Genomic DNA, 21,829 nt, shown 5'->3' with positions numbered 1-21,829 from the left:
AGTTTGCGATGAAGCAGTACAAAATTTGGTATGCTGATGTGCCATTGAATAGCGATGAAATGAGGAGACAGCGAGAAACTTTGAACAGGTATAAGGGACATTTATAGGGGTTAAATAGAATTATCAAGCAGGTCACATTACAGAAGTCGATGTAAGATGCTCGAAAATATGGTCACAAGTCATCAGTACGGCTTATGATCCCTTCCAAAGGCTAAACAGCTCTTACAGCGGTGAACCATGCACCATATAAGGGTATATATAAGATTCTGTGGCAACAATCCCATTCTTCCACCAGCGCATGCCTTAGCTCGCCCAGTGACCGAGGAATTGGCTGTCGGCGTGCCATGCGATGCCCAAGGGAGTTCCACATGTGTAGAATGCCCTTGATTTGTGGAACGCTATGGATTTAAGTCTGGTGATCGTGCCGGCCACGGCAGTCGTTGAATATCTTCAGTTCCAAGATATTCCTCCACCATTTGATATAAAGATTACCGAACTCGTCGAAGATTTGCCCCATAAGTAAATATAACCCTAAAGGAGACAGGAATTTAAATGAGCAGTGTCCAAGTCAATTTTAAAATGTATAAATTAATCCTGTCTTGACTACAAAGCTGAAAGTACGGACTCCAATAAATCACTTTTCTTAGTTGCCACGAATAGAGCAAAATCGCGAACACACCTTGAACGTGATGCAAATAACAACATTAGCAACATTTTGATATGCATGTGTATAAACTTGTTCTTAACACATTTATAATGCCAGATTATTGACTGTGTTAGGGTTACTAAGAGTAAGAACAGGTGCATGTACACCAATTCTAGGAGTATAGTAAATGAATTTGAAGTGCTGGTGAAGGCCTCAAATGCAGACATTGTGGGAATATCAGAGACGTGGTGTCACTTAGATAAAAGGGAATCAGAATATGGAGTGTACAGAAAGAACAGATAGGACTGGGCTTATTATTAAGATGGTATTGGCCTTGTTCATACATATTGTTATTATTTGTTCAAATAAGTGTAGATAATACAATAGCGAAACAGATTCACGGTCGGATTCTCACCCTCCCCCATATTCCCTAATAATTATGTAAATCCTAGAGTCTGGGGCGCACGCAGGCAGTGGAGGACCTGATAGTATGGTAATTTCTCCTCTGACATAATAGGTCTAAATCTTCTCCAGCGAGTTGCATGTTGTAACATGTTACAATCAAGCCCTCTCACTTTGTTACAATAGAACCTTTTTTACTTACATAAGCACAAAAAAGGCATTATGGATGATTAAAGATGAAATGATAATAAACTCTAAAAGATTAAATCCATTATGCAACGGATTCCCCTTGGTTATCCAATACTGTGTAAAAGTTTATTTACCAATTTTTAACGCTTACAACCATTGGTATGAAAAGTCTAATCCGATGGAGTGACAAGATATTTGGGAGTCGCAGAGTTTATTTAAAACCACTTTCGAACAAGAAGGTTAAAAAGGTACGTTATTCTACTAAACAGATAGAAAAAAGGGATGTAGAAGCCGTATGAAGGTTCACGTCAATAAAATTCGTTGCCTTCTTTTGAAGGACCGAAGGTTTGAACGATCCAGGGTCTGAAATATCGCTTGTTTAATGTCTCTTTTTACATGGCCAATGAGGAGAAATATTCTTCAAGGTAAGTTTAAAATTTCGGTATCTTCCGAAAGACGATTTGGTTGCTATTAGCTTCTTCAGAAGGAACTACCACCTCTGTCGTAACTGGATTTCTTCATTTGATTCGCTGTATCTTCTGGTGATAGCATCGAAAGCCGGTATTTGGCTAATCGGTCACAAAGAGACATGTGTTGCCCGGTTCTCTTGACGTTTTCCTCTGTAGGACGTTCGTAGTCATCAGCAGAAGACACCGAAATGCCACTGGCTGAAGAACACCTTTCGCAGCAACAACCGTAATTGCATCTGGCACTGTTAAGCTCGTAGTGGGATGAAAAGCTGACGAAGTCACTACTACCGTTGGACTGCAATAGCGAATAACCTGAGAAAAGAAAAAAATAAATAAAACTGTTGAGTTCTTTAGGCATTCAAGAGACAGTTTAAACTTGATCATTTTGAATTCTCCATAGTCATAATTATGAAATGTTAGGGAATTAATGAATTCTTGATAATTGGAGACCACTGGGGATGGGTAGGGAGAGTTAGAAGCGAACAAAGTGCAATCCAACAGTATCTGTCTAGTTATACTGAAAGATGCATCGGGTGGACATGCTTAGTGGTGTTAAACGTATTCCGGAAATTGAAAGGGTCCTGTGCAACATAACACATGTCTGTTTAATAACCACACGTTGTTTAAAATTGCCAGTTACGTTTGATAAGTTTGCTTGATAACTGTTGTCAGTCGTGATCCACAGAAACCAATGAGACAAGTATCACACTGTGAGACTGCCAGGGCTATCGACCCATGATATGAGGGTCTGAAAGCCCTCCATAGCATTAAAAAGGAACCCAGCAGTCGATCCATTCCAAATTTTAGTAAATCGGATCATTTTTCATCTCGGATTTACGTATCTGCCAGTTAATGATAATAAAAAAAAAAAAGAATAATTATATGAAGGGAAGGAAGAAGGCAACATCAATCATAATTTAGGAGCTTTTAAAATGTTAAATATTTAACCGACTGGTACAAACTGAAATCTTTATACACGCTGTCAGCCCACTTCACGTTATTTGAATATAGTGAACAGTTACAAAAGCAGGAGTTCCGTTTTGGAAAAAGAAATGTAGGGGTGGAGGAAGTAGCCGATCTTCAACAGCTTGATACAATGCATTACCAACAATTTTCGTGGCAATAAGAATAATGTCGCGCGCTCCTTACCTTCGAGAAAGTTTTCTGTGGCGTATATCAGCGAATCATCGCTTAGGTCTGCTGCGCTAGAAGAGGATTCTCACATTGGAAAATGGACCTCCCTCCACTCTTTGCAATCCGCTGTTAGATCCTCAGTGGAAATAATACAAGGTTCTCTGTCATTCCAAACAGGCGGAACAGAAGCAGTGTTTAGCAGTGCAACGTCTTCGGATCCCAAAAAAGGTGTTCCACCGCTTATTTCAAACTGTTCCTCGGCTATCTTCGTGGAAAGAAACCTTTTTGCTGGCGAATCGTTTACCAGTGGATCACTGGCGGACCTCTTAGCCGGAAACGTCAAACTGTCGGTCTTACCTTTCTCACCCGCCATTTTCGAAAAGTTTCTGTTGTTTGTGATCGACTGTGGAGCATTCATGTGACCCAAGTGATCCACGAACGGAAGATATTCGCGATTTTCACCATCTGGGGTTGAATTTAGATAGAACTGTTCGGACGCAAGTCGGAAGGCAGGCAACGGCTGGACAGCTGACGATGTCACTTCGGGAGTTTTCTTTTCTGCGTCTTCAGAGCCCCAGTTGAAAGTGCAAGTGACTATAGCCTGTTTGGGAACATAGTGCCCATTCTCCTCCATCTTTCCTTGTGCTCCAGCTAAGTTGCTACACGTGAAACAAATGAATATATAAATGCAGGCACGTGTATCGTTTTCCATGACGTCATATCCACTTCTTATATGTTTCCAACGCGATATTTGCATTGCGTGGGAAACAAAGAATAACAATTAAAACCTGAGTATTTGGCTATTCTGTCTTATTGTTTCCTTTGTATCCGGTGATTCTTGGGACCATTGCAAAGAGGATCAGAATCGCAAAGTGGAAGAGTCGTTGAAATATATTCAGTTATGATTACTGTACTTCTTTTCTAAGAGTAAGATTTTTTTTTTTTTAATTTAAATCGTTCTAGATCTCCAAGCGTCTGTTCTGAACATTTTTATCATTTAAATAAAAAATAACTAAACTCCTAATTCGAATTAAAGTTATCAGCATACCCTCGATTTGCAAGTGGTTTTACATTCGTTATTAGTGTGATCCTTGATTCAGAAATTTTAACATACTCATTCTAAAATATTTAAATGAGTATGTGTTTAAATATTTAAATCATTGAACTGGCACTCGCTGAACACGACATGGTTATACTCCAGTTATGGGTTACCTTTGGAGGAAGTGCCTTCTTTTTCTTGAATCCGTCCAGAATTACTGGCATAAATTAATCTAATCTTTTTTCACTAGCCAAAAATTTAAGTCTATTAAAAAAAAACACTTCTTTTGCTTGAATCTATCCCGAATTTGGCCATGCCCGCAACTCAGTGACAAGGTATACCCATAATCTGGAGTTCATCCGACGCCACTACTATGAGCTGCCAATATTTCTGTTGTTAGTATTGAACTTTCAAGACGAAAAACTTCACAATTGGCGAGTGAATCCAGGGCCCGATTTTCCACTAGGAAAAGTAAACAACCATAGAAAGGTGCCGAGGAGGAACAAACTGTAGAGGAATAAAACTCAGGGCACACATTAGCGAGCGCTGAAACTCGTTCACATAGCGTATTGCATGACGTTTAAATCCGGTCATTCAGTCTTTCATATAAACTGGATCAGGCCATTATCTTGAAGGAAACAATGTTTTGTATGCATATTTCTGCATATTAGTTTGTAGCCACGCCCATAAATCTTTATATTCTACAAGAAACATCCACGTGCACTTTAGTTTACTGATCACTGTCAGTTTACTGATCTTTCATGGCCACAGGTTACGAAACATTGCACTAAATAGGTGCTGCATTCAAAGACAATCTCAAATTTGAAATTAGTTTGACACAATTTTCGAAAATTCTTTAATTTGCCTCTGCATAAATTCGACCCTGTCAGTTATCTTTGATAATTATCATCATCATCATCCCCAGCCTCTTGTCCAGTATATTCTTGTCACGTAGGAAGCCTCCAAACCTTTAATTTCACTGCTCCTTTTAAACGAAGAATGAAGTACGTTGTACCTTAATAACAGGATATATATTTTAATTAGTAGCTAAAATATAAATGTTGCCTTGAATGTTATGTTCTTTGGATTTTCGCTCACCCCTGAAGGCTGAAGACAGGTAAGAATAGAATGAAAATGCGAAAGCCAACATATTTCAGTTCAACCTATTTATTTTTTAAACATTTGTACTTCCCAACAGGTGGACATCCTCAATTAAAGCACGCCCTTCCCCCTTCGAACACAGGGATACTCCCTCGCTGGTTGTCAGAATAAATTTCAAAGATGACTGCACGGCTGCTCCATTGGCCATTGACTGCTCTGGGTTGATGGAAATGCATTCTGAATTTTGGGGATGTCAGTAGAACCATTCCCAAGATTCAGTAGCACCAACAAAGCACACATCATGAAGTTTTCATTTATCTATCTTGAAATCTCTGAGATTCCTCTCCCCCTTGCGGACACCATCGCTGTCATTCCCGCGTGATAAAGGTGTGGTTCGAATTTTGTCAAGTCAGCAATAAGTTTTATAGGCTTTTTCAAACTGTAACTGAATTAAGTTGGCTAAGGCGACACCCCTCTAGTATTTTATCTGTAATCTTTTGTGAAATTATTTCAATAATTTCATTTTGTATTTGATCGCCCAAATAATATAAAAACGATATTTTTCCATTCAGATTTCTGAATACAGCGAATATGTCCTGCCATAACTGAATGAATCAAATTTAGCAATTGTTTCAGTAAGTTTTAAAAAATTACCATTGTTATTTTCACATATATCTTTGAAGATTCCCTGAACGCTATACATTGCCTCGCTAAAAATAGTCATCACCATCAGTAATTCAGTCTTGCGACAGGTCAGTTCCTCTGATGAGCTGCCTCCACTATTGTCTCTCCTGTGCCGTTTGTTTCAGTTCCTCAAAATTTCGAAGTCCTGCTTCATCCAGCAACGTCCCGATGAAGGCCTTTTAGTGGTCTAACCCTAGGGGGCTTTAATTAAACTTCTTTATTGCTCCTAAGTACGGACATGTACTAGTGACAATAATTCTCATCACGGCGACATGGCCAGGAGTTTTCCCTCCACAGTCCCCTTCATTTCTTCTGGGTGCAATGGAGGGGACATGTCGAATCACGCCCGCCCATTTGAGTCTGGTTGATCTTATTCTACCTAGAATTTTCCTTTGTTCTTGGACACGTCTTAATACTTCCACATCTGACACTTTTTCAGTCCGTTTAATTTTTTCCATCCTGCGTCAGCACCACATCTCGAAGGCTTCGGGTCTCATTTAGTCTCTCTTTGTTAAAATCCATGTCTCTGCTGCATATAGTGCCACTGACCAGATATATGTCTTTGTCTTCTTCCTAATTTATTCTGACGACAACTTCTATGTAATCAACGACAGCTTATTCTTGAAAGATTGTTTTGCCATTTCAATTCTGGATTGAATCTCAGTTTGCCACGAAATGTCCTGTGCAAATAATTGCCCCAGATACCCAAAGTGCTCTACCTGTTCTATTTTTACTCCATCGATCTCATTTCGAAAGGGACCTATCCTTTTACCCATCATCATTGCCTTTGTTTTCATCACGTTTATCTTCATTGCATGCTCCAGCGCTTTCTTGTTTAGTCTTCTGATCATTTTTGCAATGTAGCAAGGCAACCTGCTAGTATGGCCTGATCGTCTGCAAACTTAATAGCCTGAACATACTTTTCACCCATTTTAATTCCCCCCCCCACTTCTTATTCTCAATTGCTTCCTTTATTATCACTTGGGCAAAAGCATTGAACAATCCAGGTGAAATCTTACTCCCTTTTTAACTCGAGCTTTTTCTGTCAGTTCTCCCCTCACTCTTATCACCGCATTTTGTCTTCTATATAAGTCATAGATCAGTCCAATATTCTTGCATCAAATTTGCTCAAACAATGGGAACAGTTCTCTCCGGATCACTCTATCAAACGCCTTCTCGTAATCCACAAAACAAAGAGGTTTCTTCCCATGTTATTCATTTTCTCTCCCAATGCTCAACGTTCCAATAACATATCTCGTCGATCTGCCTCTGCGAAAACCACACCGAGTCATCCAGAAATTGTTCAATATGACTGAACAGTGTGGATGTTTTAAGTGTACCAGACCGCATGCGAGGACTGAAGAGTTCAGGTTTTTTTTTCTTGACGATTTGATGCTTTTTGCAGTAATTGTATGAGTTGTTAATATCAGGTTCTCTTTAGCAGAGTGGGGACAGCCCCACACTGCTATATACCAAAGGGGAGTTCGAAAAATATATCAAACAGAAAATTTCGCTATAAAGAAGTTCGTTAAACAGAGGTCCGTCCGACATGTCAAAAAAAATTGACGACCTCCTGACTCGCCTACCCACTTGCGGTGGCCCTGGGGAAAACGATTGTACGTACTCAGATCATGATATCCTGTTAGGTAGAGAACGAAGGTGTCACGGAAGTATGGTGCTGCCATCTATGACCAGTTAATATTACTAAGCGTATTTTCGAAAATTCTAGTAACCAGAACTCGATAGTGAGTCACTCGAACACAGTACTGATGTGTACTATCCTGTTAAAAGTAATAGGAGCACTTGTAATTATGAATAAAACATTTATTCGAAAAAGTTTGGTGTTGGCCCACCTTTGGAGTTTGGCTGGTTTAATATGTCACGGAAGATATTCTAATTCCTAGTAGAAAGCCGATGGTATTGTGCTCCGCTCCTCCCTGAAAGCATTCATGAGCTCCACTAACGAACCGTTCAGTCTTCACCTAATTCTGCGGTCCAATTATTCCAAAGCCGTTCAGTTGGGACTGAGGTTAGTGCTCTATACATGCCACTTTAAGTTGGGGCGTGGTTCCATTGAAAGGCAAGGGCCGCTTCCATAAAATTTCACACAGTAGAGCACGCAGACCCATTATAACCTGCCCCCCCCCCTTCCATTAAGACAATGTCACCCCCTCCCCGACTTCACAGTTGGGATAACGCACTAGAACGAATCCTGATGCGCTAGTAAAGTGCGAGAGGTACAAATATGAAGCTTCTTGCTGTAATGAATACTTTAAACTGCAGCGGTATTTGTTCTATCTTATTTTTGATTTCAACTTCCTGAAATATTTGTTCTGACTCTCCAAAAGTGAAACTGATAGGGAATATGGACCATCTTCACCGTCCCTGTTAAGAAAATTGTGACAATTACAGTAACCAACAAATATTAGTTTATAATCGTATCAGATATTCGTGGTCCTATAAACATCAAGTCATTTTTGTTTTAATAATAATAAAAAAATCCTTTGAGTACTAATCACCGATCATGCGCAGTTATTTGCACATGGAAATTCTTAAAATTATTATTGCTGTACGAGCTAAACTTATGCAGTGTCGTATAAAGCTTCAACCATGGTGCAACATATTAATGCAACTTTATTTTCCTATTGTTCCTCCCCTCCCCTTAAGCTCAGGAACCTCTTGCAGTTGAACGTGTATTAAAGTATACTAAAGACTATTTCATTGAAAAGCCTCTCCCATATATTTCATATTCGAGCCTAGCAGCTTAAAATATTCTTTTCTTACTGAAGAGTACTGATAAATTGCGAATACCCCCCCCCCCTGTAAATAAGTTTATAATGTTAGGTTATTTTTAAGATATAGATGGATCCGCTGTTTTCTTTTAACTGTTTCAATTAAGCAAATACAGAAACGACAGCGTCATCACTAGAACTTTGATACAACTGAAAGTTGCCCAATATAAGTAACTTTAGTCGTAAAGTTCCACAAAGACACCATCGCGTCTCTATTTGAAGGATGTACATCCCAAGGAAAGACGTCCCAGCAAAATAGTCTTAGGAAAAAGCACGGTTGTTGTATAAGAAATAAAGGTAATGGGGGGAAAAGGAGAATATAAACTCGTTCACAAAACCGATTGAATAATCAGAAACTTGCTTATCAAGAAGTTCAGCACCTGAGCACTAATCTGTTAGCTTCCCACCAGTAGTTACGATGTCACCATTCTAGTGGTGACGTTTTAACTGTCCGTACATATTTATGGCAACCTTCTTCGCCATAAAATTTATGTACCAACTATAACAAAAAATAAATATACATATTCATAAATAAATATGCTGGAAGGTAACTTCTGTGTTATGGCGAACCAAGTACCTTTAGCACATTAAATTTAGATGAACGTGTAATTAACATTCTTATGTAAGACTATGTCGAAGATTCTGTTCTCACTTTAATTATGATTAATGGAGAATATAGTTTGTTACGATTCCTCTCCATCCATCTAATTCCTTTAAAATTAATTTTTTATATACCAATGTTTGGGTGATGCACGTAATAACTATCATTAAGATTTAATAAACACTGTATATACTTATTAAATGTCATCGAATATAGAGTAAAAAGCATATTTACTAGATGCTTAATACTTAGTCTAACTTGATGGGTGACAGACAACTGAACCACCCTGTACAAAAAAATTAAGCATCCAAAAGGAAATCAACAAAAGTAAATGCAATAAAAGTCTTGACTTTATTTAACCTCTCTTTAAAAAATAAGACAAAAGGCCACATTCTTCTGCTACACAAATACAAAGAAAAAAAAGCGTAGGCTGTAGAATTCTTAAAGTTGAACTCAATAAAATTAATTTACAAAAAAGTTACAATTTACTTCTTTTGATGAACTTAAGATTCTCGAAGATATACGTTATCGCCCGTTCCAACCTTCCAACTTGGCCAATGAAGAGAAATATCCAAAATAAACGGTAGAAAGTAGAAGTATCTATGACCTTCTGGAAGATGAATTGGTTGTCATGATCAGATCCTCCAAACGGAACTAAAACTTTTTGATCCATTTGTGGTACCAGAATTTCTCAATTGGTATTTGAATCGGTTACACAGAGACATGCATTTCGTAGTCATCCATACTAGAAACAGAAAATCCATTAGCTGAATAACATCTTTCGCAGCAACTGCAACTACATCTGGCACGGTTAAGTTCGTATTGGGACGAGAAACTGACGCAGTCACTTTCACAATTGAAGCTTGCTTCGTGCAATGGCGAATAATCTGTAAAAAGAAAATCGGTTAGCTTTCTTCAGTGGATTAGATCGTTTATACTTGATAATACTCTCCATAGCCATAATTATATTAAGCGAATAATGAATTTATGCTAAGTGAAGATACTTAGAAGCGAACAAAACAAGCTCCCAACGACTTTAACGCCAAGGAACTTTAGCTTTTACCTTCAGCACGATAATCTCGCTGTTTGATCATCTCTCATCTCGTTTCTACTGATCACAACCGAAAACGTCAAGTCTAATACTGAAAACTGACAGCTACCGAAAGATCAAACTTTACGTGAGAAATTTCCAAAAAATGTTTTAGTTCCTTCTATGTTGGCCTGAATAAAGTTAAGTTACCCAAATGGCTAATTAAAATACTATTTTAGGTAATAAACTTAATTTAACAAGGTTAGGTTACCTAAAATGCGATTAATCAGTTTAAGTATTGGAAAAGTAGTTTTATCAGTGGTTCGAAGTGTTTTAAATACCTTAATCTAATTAAGGTTATGCTACCTAAACATAGGATAATTTCTGGTTACTTTAAGTATTTAAAAAACAATGTTATTAAGCACGGTTAGGTTACCTAAAATTAGTCTTAAGAAAATATAACTTGGAAGTTTGAACTGTGGTATCTACCAGTAATAATCAGTAGAATTCAATGAGAAATGGACATCAGTGATCTGACATGAACTCCGTCGAAAAAGATCTCCGCAGCATTAGGGAAAAAAATAATAAAATCATCCATCCACACCACTACAGAATTGATATTTGGCTTCTTTTTTTCTTTATGAAAAAAGAAATGTCGAATCATCCTAAATTTAAAATTATGAAATGAGTAATTAGAGCAAGTTATGCACAGGGGTTGGAATGGCCTTTCATAAATTAGGAAAGATTACAACCGCGTCTTTCCAGACTTCTACTTCTGCTTATATTGTCTCTTAAGAAAATCATTTAAAAATACTTCATTAGGATCTAATAATGACACTCAATTGATCACACGAAACTACAATGCAATGAACTGAACTTCGCAATGCACTGCAAGCTCGACATTAAGAGATAGCGAAAGCCATAAATATTAACTGCTTCAAAATTTCTTCCGAAGGCATACCCTCCCCAAATTACTACCAATAATTCTCGCAATAACATTAACGTGCACATTCCTACCTTCAGAATAAGAAACTTCTGCGTTTTCAGGTAGGGAATCATCACTTAAAGTTGCTGTGTTGGAAATGGATTCATATCCTTGAGGCACTATTTGCGTTGATTCACAGTAACCTGCAATCGCTTCTACCGAAAATCCACCAGATTTTCGGCCTTTCAAACTATTTGGAAGGGAAGTTGGGCTGATTAGCTCGACATCTTCGGCCCCCAACTGGTCCTCTCCATAAAAAGGAATATTTTCTAAAATTTCTTCCACATCTCGCTTTGTACAAAACGAGTTCTTAGTCAGCTTATTATCTGACGATTCATCAGAAAGTCGCTTTGCTGGAAACGTTAGCCTGCAAGACGCACTGCCTCTATCTATCGCTTTCTTAAGATTCCTGAAGTCCGCAAGATACATCGGACCATCAATTGGACTTAGAGGGGGAGGTGACACATATTTGTACTTCACACTTTCCGGTGACGCATCTAGAAAAGGGCTTTTGGTCGCTATCTGAAATCTGGGCAGTTCTGGGGAGCTTGACGATATAGAATTGGGAATCTTCTTTTCCATCTTTTGCAACCCTTCAGTGTCTTACCAACGATCAATTAAAACAGCAAACATTCTCCGTTCCTTCCGTCTTGAGAGGTATATAGATACTGAGCAAACTAATTCTTTCTCTCGACCATACATTTATCAGTTACGATGACGTCAACACTTCGTTTCTCAACATTTCCAGCGCGGTATTTACATTGCAATTTTATCTTGCAAGCTGTCTCTTGCTTTTGATGTTAAATTCAGATTTATCTCATACCACCGAAGGAGAGTTGTAGGATACTGGAGTTTAGGAGGAGGTAATTTAATTTGTAGACTACTACGTGTGTATGGAAGGGGCGTGGGTATCAGCAGAAATCGTCCCTCTACATCGATTAGCCATTTCGGTGGAGATTACAGATGAAATTCAGTACCAATAACAAAACTATAAAATTAACCATAAAAAACACGTAGAGAAGGAACTTTTTTCTAGCAAATGGTGTTTGTGAACCCTCCTGTATGTAGGAGCTCTCCAATGTCTGCTTTAAATAATAAACAAATGCTGCAGATATGAATACACTTTGCAACGTACCCTTCAAGGCTTGATTGGCCAGGAGTTTCACAAAAAATAGAGATATGCATCATATAAAAATACATCTTGTAATATATAATGCTCATAATATAATAATAATGTTATTATTATTATTATATTATAAGTATTGCTTCCTTTCCTTCGTTTTTGGACTTAGAAGAATCGAAATTTGTTATGATATAAGTTGCCCTCATTAAACCCTTGAAACTGAGAAATATATTCAAATATATTTTATGTTATTCAAAAAAACACTTTTTTTAATAAACATATTTTATTAAACATTGCACTCATATAGCAAAATGTAACTAAAAATGTTTAAAAAATTACAAAAATAAATTAATCTTTGTATATACAGGGTGTTTCAAAAATGATGGTCAATAATTTAAAGGTGAAAAGTACAAACTAAAATAAGCAAAAAAGTCCCAGTGAACTTCAGGCTGCAAATGAGCTGTTTTCGAGATAATGCACATTTTCTGTTAAGATTCGTCATTGACTATGGGAACACTAGTTTAGCAAAAAGCTGTGAATCCTTTGCTAAGGATGGTTTTATTAAACATAAGATAATACATTTTTGGTTTCAACACCGCAGGATTTTACAGATGTTGCATGTTTCAGGATGTTGCAAAAAAGTGTTCAAAATGCTGTCTTTGCATCCGTATGCAGCTTTATAGTCTTCTCTGCATTGAGTTGTGAATCCTCTCAGGCATTCCTGGATCATTTATGATTTGCTGAAAGGCTCCTTCAACCCTACGCTGCAATTCCTCAACTGTGTTAATGTCAGAAGTGTACACCAAGCTTTTTACATGACCCCAGATACACAAATCCATAGGGTTTAAGTCTGGTGATCTGGGAGACCACATTACAAACCCACCTCTACTTATCCACCGTTGACCATACCTTCTAGTTAGATACCGAGTCACAACTCGAGCAAAATGTTCCGGTACACACATGTTCTGGCGTTGCTGAAGTGGAACGTTATCATTATCAAGGAGGTCTGGAAACGTTGCTGATGTCGTGACTCGTGAATTGCATTAGGATTTTCGTCGGACCAAACGTGACAGTTAGGAAAATTAAAAATACCATCACGAGTAAACCCAGCTTCGTCAGTGAACAAAATGTTTAAAAATTGAGGTTTCAGGACACACTGTTGTTATATCCACTGGCGGAAGTTCACTCTGGGAGGGTAGTCTGTATTGCTGAGACCTTGTACACGCTGGATATGTTAGAGGTACAGTAATTAGCGATGTAAAATTCGCCACACACTGCTAACTCAGTACACGCTCTTGCAGAGCAACCCTCCTTGTCGAAATTCCTGGATTTTGTTCTCTTCTTTCTAACACCCTTTCCTCAACATAAGGTGTTATGCTTCTGGGCCAACCTACTCCATGTACGAAGCGCCCATGTTCTCTAAAGTGTTGATGTACCCTGATCAATGTGCGCCTGTTGGGTTGCCCTCGGCGGGGAAATGCTTCTTGGTACAAACGTGCAGCCTCGAGTGCACTGCCGTTGGCTTTACCATATATGAAGTGCATATCCGCATACTCTTCGTTGCTGTAACCTCTTTCCATGTTGACTATCATTTGACAAGTACTAGTACGCCTGCGACGTCTCAGAGCATTGAGAGAGGGGAAAGGGGGAGAATGAGCATAACCTAACCTAAACAAACAAGTCAGTGGTGGATCCCAACTCTGTACAGTTCACACTGTCAGTGATGGATCCCAACTATAAATGTGCAATATCTCGAAAACAATTTACTTAAGGACCCATGTTTACTAGGCTTTTTTTTTTTTTTTTGCATATTGTAGTCTGTACAGTTCACCTTTAAATTATTGACCGTCACTTTTAAAACACCCTGTATAATTAACTCATAAAGCTCCATATATTGCTATGAAGCGACCATGAATTGTGTCTGTAACTTAGCTACCGTGTTGGGGGAAAATAACAAATATATATTCAAAAGTTCCTTCCCATCTTGATGGAGTCAACCCCCAGGGCTGTCAACTGTGGTAATTTTCAAATTTTCGAAAACTTAATAACTAAATCTTGCGTACTTTAGCTAAACACTGATTCTGAAGTCCAAAAGGAGTTAGATCACACCAGCCAATTATATTTCAGTGCTGTATTTTGAGAGAAAGGGACCATCCAATGAATTCCCGTTTCAAAGCTGTTTAAAAAAATACGTACTGATCATATTAAGGTTTGAAAATGGCAGAAGGTTATCAAATTGTAGCAGGGTACTTAATGATTTTGTAATAACTGAGAGTAAAGTGGAAGAGAAACTGTTCAAGTTAAACGTAAGAAAAGCACCTGGGGTGGATGGGATCTATCCAGTTATTTTAAAGGAGGCGGCAAAGCAACTAAGCAAACCCTTAGCCATAATTATGAGAGCATCCTTGGACTCAGGGGAGGTTCCCACTGACTGGAGATGTGCAAATGTGTCCCCAATTCACAAAGGTGGATCGAAGGGTGACACGAGTAATTACAGACCAGTTAGTTTAACTTCTGTTCCGGGTAAAATAATGGAGTCACTGGTTAAAGATGCATTGCAGGATCATCTAGACAAGACTGCAGCAATAATTCAGACACAGCATGGGTTTGTTAAGGGAAAGTCTTGTCTGACAAATTTGATAGGATATTATGATGTGGTTACAAAGGAACTGGATGCAAAAAATAATTTTGATATCATATATTTGGATTTCAGGAAAGCTTTTGACACTGTTGCGCATGGAAGACTATTGTACAAATTGGAGCAGAATGGTATTAAGGGTAAGTTGCTACAATGGATAAAAGGATGTTTGAGTGGGAGAAGACAGGGTGGTAATTAATGGGTGCTGCTCTTCGTGGACTAATGTTATTAGTGGAGTCCCACAGGGTTCGGTGTTGGGTCCACTGTTGTTTTGTATATTTATCAATGATATTGATGAAGGTATATCAGGCTTAGTGTCGAAGTTTGCAGATGATACAAAGGTTGGCAGGGTTGTTAATGACAGTAATGGCAGTGTGCTACTGCAACAGGGTCTAGATAATTTGGGCAGATGGGCTAAGAAGTGGCAACTGAAGTTTAACCTTGACAAATGCAAAGTACTGCATATGGGTAGAAGTAACCCCAGAGAAACGTACCACTGTGTGGTACTACACTTAAGCTGGTAGAAAATGAAAAAGACTTGGGAGTAATTGTGCAGGCAGATATGAAGTTTTCTGAGCAATGCAGACAGGCTGCCAGGGCAGGTCATATGGTTTTGTCAATGATATATGGCAATTTTGCTAGCAGGGAGGAGGTGGTTATCCCTCTGTATAAGGCAATGGTCAGGCCTCGCCTTGAGTACTGCATACAGGTCTGGAGGCCTCATTTTAGGAAAGATGTAGATTTACTTGAGCGTGTACAGAGAAGGGCAACAAGATTAGTGAGGGAAATGAAGGGATCCTCTTATCAAGAGAGGCTTAAGTTCTGCAAATTGCAGTGGCTGGAGACTAGGCACCTGCGCGGTGATCTGATTGAGGTGTATAAGGCCTTGAATGGGTTCAGCACGCTGAATTCTGATGGGATCCTTCCGCTTGTACAGATTACGAACCTAAGGGGGCATAAATTCAAATTAAGAAAAGACAGATGTAGAATAGATGTGCGGAAATTTGCCTTTAGCCAGCGGGTAGTTAATTGCTGGAACAAACTTCCATCTGTCACTGTGGAAGTTGATAGGTTGAATAAATTTACCCTTAACTGGACAGGCATTTGGAGGGAATGGTGTGATTTTTTTTTTTTTTTTTGGCTGATGCTGCATAAGCTCAAACATTTGCTTTCTTGCATCACATGCCACTACTACTACTACTATTGTAAGGCAACATACTTTTGACCTTCATAAATGAACACAATAGCGTTGCTATGGAAACACAAGTAAAATAATAATCATGGTGTGCTGCCATCTATCTCTAACTGGTAGCACTAAAAGCATTCTGAAATTTTTAGTATGACGATCATTATTTTGAATATAGCCTTCAAGACACAAATCTCTGTAGGACGATGAATAATGCAGATTTAAACTTAATCATAAAATTGAAAATTTTGAATGATTGACATTCAGAATTAGATACACATGACATTTCAGTATTGTGGTAATCAGAGAGGTAATTAGGCTATGGTGAATGTGGTCTTGGTCATTGGTGCCAATTCACTACGCCATCAAAGGACTTAAAGAAAGAAACGAAATTAGAAGATTTCAATGTACCCCTTGTTGAATGGAATAATTTGGAGGGGAACTGACTAATTGGGGACGGATAATGTTTTTAAACCCACTAGGTCATTGTTATCTACATCACCATGTCAGGGAAAGTACTAGGGACAAGAATACCATGGGCCAGATCATCAACTGCACTCCGGATAGCGTTTAGGATTGACCGTGCAGAAACCCATAGAAAGGAATGATCATGGATGCTGAGGTGGATGATGACGAACGAGATCCTTTTATTGAAAGTTTCAATTTCAGGATAGGAATGTTTTTTTTTTTCCCAAAGGGAAGTCGGTTTGGCTTTGTAAAGGGGAAATTTTGTTTAATTTAACTTATAAATATTACGAAGATGTTACTCGTGAGTTAAGAAATAACTTATTTGGAATTAAGTACCAGAGATTGCTACACAAGCTTTTACATATCCATCTAAGAGAAGATGCAATTCATCTTACGTTAGATGGGTCACGAGATGCCAGTATGACAAGGGGCAAACAGTTGTAATTAATGGTTACTCTTCAGGGATCGATCGCTTTGCTGGGTTTACTTCAGTATGTAATTTTTTTAAATGACACTGATGAAGGAATAACAGCGCGATGTCAAAATTTTCAGTGATGTTAAGTTTGGTGGAGTGGTTAATATCCGGCGTCAAGCACCATTCCTTCAGGAGAACTTTAATATGCTTCACGGATGGCCAGATAGGTAACAACTACAGAGTTGCCCCTTAATTAGGTACACTTGCTATTTTCATGAAATGGAGTAATCCGGTGAGAGCATCACATGTTCGTACCACGAGATATAAAGCAGGTCGGCAGATACGAAGAGACGCTGTGTGGGGGGGAGTTATTGCGAAAATGGAGAAAACAAAAGAAATAAGTGGTTTTGAACATGGCATGGTAGTCGGTGCCAGACGTTTCATGTGAGTATCTAGGAAACTGCAACCTTATAATGAAGTTTTCACGTACAGCTGTGTCCCGGGTGTATCGAGATTGATTCAATAATCAACTATATCCAGCGAACATCGATCCTGTGGTCGGAAACAGAAAGACTAAACAACAGCCGTAAACAAAGAGGAATTTCTGAACCAAAATCTCGTCGTACTTGGTCCTCGTGGGTAGCACAAGTGGTAGAATCACCGTCCTCCCCACACCGAATGCAAAAGACCCGAGTTCGAGTCCCATCGATGACGTAAGGAATTTTTACAGCTTTTTTTCACAATTTGGCTGAGTTAGTCGGACTCAGGCGAGGGTAGCATGGTTTTTCCTCCTCGAAACTCGGGTTTTTCGTCCAGCAAACAGAAAATCGACCACAGAACACACTCAATTTTTATAGACAGTATACCTGGAGTAATACGCCCTTAGTCGCTTATGCTCCTAAAACCCTAGTACAACATAGCGCTAGGCTTATGAACGCCAACACTGGCCAGCTGTTTGGTTGGGTTTTAGGCGCGTCAGCAACTTAGGCCATATTACGCCGTATATAATATGTCTGTAAATTTCGTGTGTTTTGTGGTTGATTCGCTGTTCCCGGGAGGGAGCTATGCTACCCTCGCCTGAGATCGACTAACTGAGCCACGTTGTGAAAGGTCCATAAAATTCCTTGCGTCATTAACAGGATTCGAACCCAGGTCTTTTCCACCAAGTGTGGACGGACGGTTATTATGCCAACTGTGCAACCCACGAGGGTTCAACACTGGACAGTGGAGGATTGGAGACGTTGCCTGGTCTGAAGAATCCCGGTTCCTCTTGTTTCCCGCTGATGAATCAGAATATAGCGAAAACAGCGTGACTCCATGGACCCACCCTGCCAGGTGTTAATAATGGTGGCTGCTGGTGGCAGTGTAGTGATGTAGAGAGTTTTGTTTTGGTCGTTTTGATTCCGGTAGACCAACGGTTGAATGTCAGTAACAATTTCAACATTATGTGAAAATTTTTTCAGACCAGGTGTGTCCCTTAATGGCTGCAGTGTATCAATCTGTGAATCAGTTCTTCCAACAACAAAATGCACCATGTCACAAACAAGAATTGTACTGTTTTCTGGAAAATGAGAGTGAATTCAGCATACTGCGATAGCCTTCCTGGTTACTATATCTTAATCGAATTGAGTACCTATGGGATATGGTGGAACGAACTCTTCCGCATAGAGCAATTATCCAATTTGCAACAACTGTGGGAAGCAATTCAGTAAACCTGGACCAGCATCCCTGTGGCACACTTTCGATACTTCATTAGTCTGTGCCACGGCGAATCCAGGCTGTTCTTACGGCTAAAGAGACTAACTCGCTATTAGTTAGATGCACTTATTATAGTGGTCACTCAGTGTATTTTTAAATCTTCATAATGCAAAGTCCTATACTGTACTAGGAAAATAACAACCCCAAATTGACTTTTGCCCTTGGAGGGGTTGAATTAAAAATGGCAGAAGAAGAAAAGGATTTGTGGATTATGATACAAGTAGACATGAAGTTTTCTCTATAGGGCATGGAGAATCCCATTGTGTACTTCTGATGATCAGAGACTATCTTAGGCCTAGGCAAACTAGGCATGTGCCTAGGGCCCGTACTTTGGGGGGGTCCCGTAAATGGCAATGGACAAAATCGTAATGCGTGACATTGTAAGAGCTACAATGGGGTCTCGAAGGAGTGTTGCCAATAACATTTTCGACATTTTAGTAACTACAATGTCAAGCGATATGATAAAAGGATTATACTTAGGTCTTATTTTTTACTTCCTCGCGACCCCTCGAACTTCTTCCGCAATCCTCAATGGGGTCAGGACTACGGGTTGGGAACCTCTGTTTTGCATAGATGGTATATTTTCGTTTTTGTCATTTTCTGTAGTGAATTTTTATATTTTATTTGCGTCTTTATTTTGATTTTGTTTTGTAGAGTATTAGTTGTTTCAAATCATTGGGAATAACTGAATAAACATATTATTTTGCAATATAACTGAGTCTCTAAGTAATTAATATATTCTCCTAATTGTGTGTTTGATATTTCGCAAGTTAATTTTTGTTCTTGTGAGATATATAACAAGTATTCAGCAAGTATAAATAACAAGAATTCAGCTGCATTGTATTCAACAAACAGCGGCCTCATCTTCGAGCAGAATAGTATATCACTAATTTAAAAAGCAGTTTCAAGCAAGAAATATTGACAAGATGACTTTTTTGGCTAGGGCTTGTATATCCTCAAGTTAGGCCCTGCTGGTGATTTATGCAGAAGTTGATTGTAGAAACAGGGAAGCTATAAATCCGCTGTATACGATGGACTCTCTCGTAAGGCAATTGTGAGATCGCACTAGAAACACTACTTCACCCATAAAGGTCACACATTAGAAAAGACAAGTTTCGTGGAAAGGTTTGAAGATGGCAAACACATCTGGTGAGATTGGCAAGAGGGCGCCCATACCAGTTAATTTATAAGCTATATAAGTTAGTGAACAGAATCTTAGAGAGAATCTGATTGAAGTTTATGATTATGAATGGTATCAGTGAAATTAATAAGGACAATATTTTCAAGTATTAATGACGTTTGAACCAAGTGGCATAAACTTTGACTAAGGAGAATTTATTAATCATTGGAATAAGTTGCATCTGTAGATAGCTGAGGCCCAGTGCTTGGGGAAATTCAAAGTCCAGCTCAGATCAGTACTTGTTGAAGGGAGGAACACATGGATTTTTCACAAAGATTGATACAAATTACCTACACTGTTATTGAATAATATTTCTTTAAAATTGAATAATTAAATAACTTATAAAATTGAATAATTTTTCTTAGATGTCATGAAGTCTTGTTTCGTTATGTTTGTGTTTTCCGGGCTTCAATCCAATTTGCATGTGGTCAATGTGCTGCAGCATTGCTAATCAGTAATTCATTTTATCGTAGTCTAAAGATTTATTTGTATCAATGATTATTTTTGATTAATCATTATTGAGTTAATCATTATTGAGTTAATTCTGACCAGGGTGGCCAAAATCCTAAGTTATACCTGTGGTAGTTACTGCTCTGGCGGAAAGATGAGTCACTCCACTTGGTATTGAATTGTGTGCTTTGGGAGGTTGTCTCCAGTGGATAAATAATTACTTCTGTCTTTACAAATGTCATTTCCTCCAAATAATAATTATTTAGAGTCATTCAAAATACCCGTAATTGTAATGCCTTGTGTATTCAACTCTCGCTCTCTTTTTTCTCAAGAGAGAAAGATAGAGAGAGAGAAAATAAGATTAAGGTAGTTATACACTGCTATGTTAAATTCTACTAGAGGATTGGACTGGTTTGGATTTTATCGACTCATCAGAGACCAAGGCTATAATGCACAAAAACCATCCATCACAGACTGTCACATCTATTGTTAAATATGTCTTTGGAAGGTAAAGTCCATTAGCACGGACATATTAGTTTAAAATGAAATAATTTGTAGTAACTGAATTTGTTCATCAATCAATTTTCTTTTGACTTTGTATACAAAGAAGGATGAACAACAATAAATACACCTCATGGCTACAATATGAAAATTATAAAAACATTGTTATTTTAGAGGAATGGAATTCGTAGCCACCAGTGAGGTTCGAACTCACGACCCCTGGTTTACGAGACCAGTGCTCTAACCACTGAGCTATGGTGGCTGATGACATCGATCATGGTTGGCAATTTATGGTGGCTGACTATTTTTTTAAAATGAAAAATGCAAGATGAATTATTTTATAATTTTTTTTTATCACAATAATTTTACGATTAAGTTTATAAAATAGATCAGTTTTACGAAATCGAACTTTTCATATTCGCGACAGATAACTTTATTCATAACTGAGAGAAACTGAACGGTTTCCATTTTTTAAAAAAATAGAAAATTATTGTTTCTGCATAAAAAAAAAAAAAAAGTGTTCTGACCCATTGCTGGTGTCAATAGTTGTTTGGTGAGTTAGAAATAATGTAAATGGGAACTTTTCAAGAGGCGTAGTCTATGAAAGAAACTAAGTCTGTTTTATCTTAACTACGTCTCTCAAGAAAAGTAGAATTTTCAAAAATAGCTTCTATAGTTTACTCTGATAAGATAAGGCTACTGATGGGAGGTGTCTTGACTTTTGATCTCGTCGATGATGACGTTCGGGATGGGGGAACTTTTGGTTTTTTCGTCAAACAGGCTGGGTTTGTTTCAGGCGGATACTGTAGTTCCCAAGCAAAATTGACAAACCGGCCTTTAGAACTCATACATACATTTTCAGATTAGTCTATAACCAGAGTTACCTTTTCTCTAAATTGTTCCTATAAATACAACTAAGCCTGCTGTAATAAAGCTTACAGCAGTGGACAAAATAACGGAAATACCTGATGCGAAATTAGTAGTTTTTGTAATGCTGTATGACATATTTATGAACATACAGTGCATTTATGAACATT

The 21,829-nt window shown here is 38.3% G+C and overlaps 1 non-coding gene across 1 annotated transcript; it reads right to left on the bottom strand.

The window, feature by feature from the left end:
• Positions 1 to 20,981: 20,981 nt before the first annotated feature.
• TRNAT-CGU (transfer RNA threonine (anticodon CGU)) lies at positions 20,982 to 21,054 on the bottom strand. Its single transcript has one exon. It is a non-coding gene; the product is annotated as a tRNA-Thr (tRNA).
• Positions 21,055 to 21,829: the final 775 nt, after the last annotated feature.

This window comes from Mastigoproctus giganteus, chromosome 1 (assembly GCF_048544385.1).
Source record: "Mastigoproctus giganteus isolate SK-2022 chromosome 1, ASM4854438v1, whole genome shotgun sequence".
NCBI classification, from domain to species: Eukaryota; Metazoa; Arthropoda; class Arachnida; order Uropygi; family Thelyphonidae; genus Mastigoproctus; species Mastigoproctus giganteus.
Note: the sequence above shows the minus strand (reverse complement) of the source record. Positions and strands in the feature narration are given on the sequence as shown.